The sequence below is a fragment of the Sinohyriopsis cumingii genome, chromosome 11 (genome assembly GCF_028554795.1).
Source record: "Sinohyriopsis cumingii isolate HCF-2022 chromosome 11, ASM2855479v2, whole genome shotgun sequence".
NCBI lineage: Eukaryota > Metazoa > Mollusca > Bivalvia > Unionida > Unionidae > Sinohyriopsis > Sinohyriopsis cumingii.
Genome location: NC_142971.1, coordinates 23,059,594 through 23,064,871, shown reverse-complemented (window position 1 = coordinate 23,064,871; position 5,278 = coordinate 23,059,594). Strand labels below are relative to the sequence as shown.

The 5,278-nt window shown below is 36.3% G+C and overlaps 1 protein-coding gene across 3 annotated transcripts in view; it reads left to right on the top strand.

The window, feature by feature from the left end:
* Positions 1-2,030: 2,030 nt before the first annotated feature.
* Positions 2,031-5,278, top strand: part of LOC149787768 (uncharacterized) — a 46,026-nt gene continuing 42,778 nt past the window's right edge. For 2 of the 3 annotated variants that reach the window (XM_089973963.1, XM_089973961.1), the window contains exon 1: positions 2,031-2,153. The gene's annotated coding sequence lies outside the window, so the exon portion shown is untranslated. Of the gene's footprint in view, positions 2,296-5,278 lie in introns of all 3 variants that reach the window. The other variant, XM_089973962.1, reaches the window with a different exon arrangement.

Sequence of the window (5,278 nt, the reverse complement as noted above, 5' to 3'; positions counted from 1 at the left end):
TTATTGAGCATGCGCAAGGTCGCACCGCTAATTAAAAAAATGTTTAATATATGTCATTAATAACAGGCGCCACTATTAAATATTTATAGTTTTCTGTCTGATATCGACAACTATTTTGAGAAATAATTCCTGACAAAATTCGAATAAAGATGGTTTTTGCTTTGACTGGAAAATTTCTTTTCCCACTAAGACACGAGTTCTGAGTGCGAGTAAGAGCCTGCATATTTTTTTTCCCTACGGTATTTATATATATATATATATTATAATTATAAATACAGATCTTTTTAAACATCCTATACATTACATCGTCATTGTCTTATTTCATCATCATCATATCATCATTGAAAGAAGTGTTGGGGACTATCTACTTTGCTCATATGATGTGAACAAGTTTTAGGACTTGTTAAAAGATATATTTGCTTCTTGTAAATATCATAGTCATAGCACAAATTTGTTCCATTGCCATGTAATTTAACTGACTAAGGCAGGGTCAATCTAGAGAAGCAGAGACATTCTTGAGAAGTATATAAAATCAAAGAAAAACAAAATACTGAAAATAAATACCATGTGTGAGACCGGTAGAATCGAAGAATATGGAACATTATGAAAATAAGAAATTGTGATGCGAGAACAGAAAAACATGCACTTATCATATATGTATGCTTTTGTATGTTTTTCATATCCCTGTTCTTGTATATATAATGTATGGTATGCACGTAAATGGCAAGTAAATGATGTATTGACCAGCTGTTATTTTAACAGCTCTATCTTAACACTGTATGTAATTGTTCAGTATAGTCTGACTTGTGTTTGTTTACTTTTTAAACAGAAATTATAAATTGGGGGTAGGGGAGTACCTTAATTGTATATTGGCAGATCATTATGCTTGTGCATTTTAACACCACATATAATTGTACAGAGTAGAATCTTTTCATGTCCAGTAATTTTTATGAATTGACTGAAATGCAAATTAAAATTGGGGAGGGGTGAGTATGCAGTTTTAGGATGGAAGCATAATTTCAGCACTAGAAAAAATACGTATGATTGTATGTATGTCTGATCATTGAAGTAAATTGGTATTTTATTTTAAATTATTGTTTACAGTCTGTAAAATAACTCCAATAAACAAATATTTCTTATTCTGTAAATTGTTTTTGAGTCCAAATAAAATTTGCCTATGTCTGTGTCTATTTCCAAAAAGACAGAGTATACTTTATGATTCCTTCAACAAAAACCCAAACTTATCAAATAAACCTAAAAGCAGTTGCCCATAAAACCCTGGGATGCCCAAAGATGGAACATGCCTGCATGATCTCCATCCATCAACAACACAAAATCTTGTCTATAAAGTATAAATTTTAATCCATCCAAAGATGACTGAATCAAGGCCCTGAACAAACATCCAACAGTTGTAAATATGTTACAATCACTAAATTTAACCTGTAAAAATGCATCTCATGTGTAAAATCACCAATGATCTTGCTGATTATTATCTAGTTCCATTTCAAAACCAACCATGCAATTATCATAATCTTGTTTATACTACTACGAGAATTTTAGCAAATTACTAAAAACATTTTGCATTTCCCAGAAGCATCATCCACTGAAACTTTGTACCTGTTAGCAAAATTAGCTTGCGATATGCTGAGAAATTCAACATGGCAAGTAGGTACAACACTTACACATTACCAAAATTCCATTCATACTTAATTTACTTATTTTTTTCTTCCTATATATATCCAACCGTTTTATCTGTATTATGATTTAAGACAACACCATTATTTTTATTTTCTGCATACACTTTTATAAACCTGTTTTACACTCATATAATTGCATAGATGCACATTTACAAGAGCCCAAGAAATGGGTTACATGGTATTGAAAGACAGATAGAAATAATAGATCGTGATGTGATATTTTGTCACGGATATAACCGTTTGGAAACGCATATTTTTTAAGCAGCTGTACATTAAACCCAAACTCGTAATTTTGCACGAGTTTTACCCAGTTTGGAAATACAACGATTCACCAGACCGTTTTCCGCAAAGTGGTGAAAAAAAGTAACCGTGTTACAAGACGTTTATTTAGACTGATATTTGTTGGTCGAGGCATATTTAAACGCGATCGCCCCTTATTTACATTATTTGAATAAGGTATATTTTGAGTTATAGTTTTGCATTATCAGCAGTTGTAAAAGACTGAACCGAATAGCTTACGTGGCAGCATCAAACTGATGTCTTGAGAATCAGTATTACAGTTCGCCGACGCCACGGTGGCTGTTTCTAGTTTGACAGTGTAAGACGCCTCCTCGCCGTGTTTGTGTGTTTCTTTCGTTTTAGGTCGCCGTATTTCTGACTAAATAACGTTGTTTTGTAGTGTGTTCCGATGTGAACTAACATCGGACCGAGAAGTCAAATTTTCAGGAATATCTCGCACACTTGGCAGCCCAAATCGACCTAGTTCTACAACGTAAGACACATCGCCCGATATTTTGGTTCTGGGGGGAGATGGGTCTTACTGCCTAAATAAATGCGTAGTGTATCGTGTTTTGATGTCACTAACAATGTAACGAAAGTCAAATTTTCAGGAATATCACACACAACTGGCAACCAATAACGATGCTTTTCTACAAAGTAAAGTTATAATGTTTTTGCCAGACTTTACTTACCCTGGTGTCTTTTCTCTAATAAATTCAAATTCTAACGAAAGAAATGGACCTGTTTTTAAGTTTCATTGGCCTACATTTCAGTTGGGGGCCCTGAGTGGTCTAAAGCGTTCTCTGTTACGGATCACTGCCATCTCACCTCTGCGTGGGTTCGAGTCTTGGATTTGGCCAACATGGGTATGTGAGAAAGCTTGCCAGTAGCTTGTGTGTTGGTGGTTCTTCCTCCACCATTAATACTGGCCGCCATGCATAGCCTGTCGTGTGATGAAAAATGGCATTAAACCCAACAACACCAATAACATTTCAGTTGCAAAGCTATGAAAGCCAATAATGCCAAAATTGGGTTAAGTTGAAATATTATTCTTTAATGAAATTAATAAAAAATATATTATGCCTATTGGAAATGTAAGCAACGTTTCATTTCGTTCAAGAAACATATCCATCACATGAACCTACTTAACCCTTTACCTCATAGTTACAAAGTGCAGCGCGATATAAATAGAACATCTGTTACCTAGTCAACTGCATACGCATAGGCATTCCTGTGAACTGTTAACCCTTTACCTCGTGCAAGCATCTTTGGACGCCCCTACTCCATTAGCATGGAAGCGCCTTTTGACGCCTCTACAAGATTCACATGGAAGCGCCTTTTGACGCCTGCTGTAAACATCAGCCATTTTGAGCTAGTTTTCGTAGCGCCACCTTCGGGGAAAACCCCCTTATTAGATACTACATTCGTTTCTGCGAATGACAATTATGTCAGATCACGTGGTCGCTATTCATGCACTGGTCGATATCTGCTATTTAAAGTAACTGGGTCGTAATCTCCACTCTCCAAAATGGCAGCTACAGATTGCATTCAGTACATACGAAGTTTTCATGATTAGAATAACAACCACGAAAGATTCAATAAATTAGGTAAAGTCTCAGATATTGATGTAGGCAGCAATTAGTTTTTATAAATTATCAGATTCAGATGACTTAGTGATGTAGACGCACGCGAAAACCTTGTAAATTTTGAGTATCGGAAATGGCAGTTATGGTTGGTCACGCTGCCTCACTGACATGACGGTGAATGAGTTCTCTCTCGATTTTGAAGCACATAAAAAAATTCTTCCATGAAAAATAATTACACAGCTATAACAATCGCACTTTACTCTTAAATTTTTCCACATATATGTACCAAAAATGTCAGCGAGGCTGCGTGACCAACCGTAGCTGCCATTTCCTATACTCGAAATTAACGTTTTTCGTCTGTGTCTACATCACTAAGTCATCAGAATTTGATAATTTATAAAAACTAATTGCTGCCTACATCAATATCAGAGCCTTTACCTAAGTTATTGAATCTTTCAGAGTTGTGATTTTAATCATGAAAAATTTGTAAGCACTGAATGAAATCAGTGACTGCCATTTTGGAGAGTGGAGATTACAACCCAGTTACTTTAAATAGCAGATATCGACCAGTGCATTAACAGTGACCACATGATCTGACATAATTGTCATTCGCAGAAATGAATGTAGTATCTAATAGGGGGGTTTTCCCCAAAGGTGGGGCTTTGAAAATCAACTCAAAATGGCTGATGTTTACAGCGTGTGTCAAAAGGCGCTTCCATGAGAATGGAGTAGAGGTGTCCAAAGACGCTTGCATGAGGTAAAGGGTTAAACATACTTTGGCATACCTCAACTAATGTCCCATTGCAACAAATTCAAATGTATGTCAACGGAACATGAAAATGCATCCATTTGCTGGTGTCATATTTTCTTTTTGCCAGGATAAAGACCACAGTTTGTATGTTAATTACACATAAATTTGTGGAAGAGTATCGATATAGGCAGCCAAGTGTGTGAAATAGTGCTGAAACTGACTACTCATTCCAATGTCAACTGACATCGGAACAGGCATTACATTTCCATCATTTGGATAGTAAGACATATCACTAAAACAAAAACAACACATGCTATGTCTTACATTGTAGGATAAATATTGACCCATTTCCACAAACTAAAGTTAGGGATAACAGGCCAAATTTAAAATTTCATCTCCGGTTCATAAAAATGTATTTTTGAAGAGGTCAAAGCATCAGAAATAACAAATTATCAAATGAAATCGCAGGGGCTCATATCATTGCTTGCATTTGACCTGTCATACTTGTACTATATAATAACTGACCGCTCTGGTGGCCTCGTGGTTGAGTGTCCACCTCAGATGTGGGAGGTTGGGGGTTTGATCCCCGGCAGAGTCATACCCAAGACTTCTAAAACTGGTGCTAACAGCTGCCTTGTTTGGCGCTCAGCATTAAGAGGTTAGTGTTAGGACTGGTCGGTCTGGTGCCAGGATAATGTGACTGGGTGGGACATTATGCTACATGTTTGCGACATGATGCCCCAATGCTAGACATCACTATAAACTGCCACACTGCAGACATCATAGCGATATGACTGAAAAATTGTTAAAGCTACATTAAAAATCCATTTCACATGCACACATTCTATAATAACTTCAAGGGAGGACACTTGTCTCCTTGCTCGCATGACCTGTTTAAGAATAAACGCTATTTCAAGCTACACTTTGTGTAGCTTAATAAATTTGGTACCTGTATTTAACTCAGG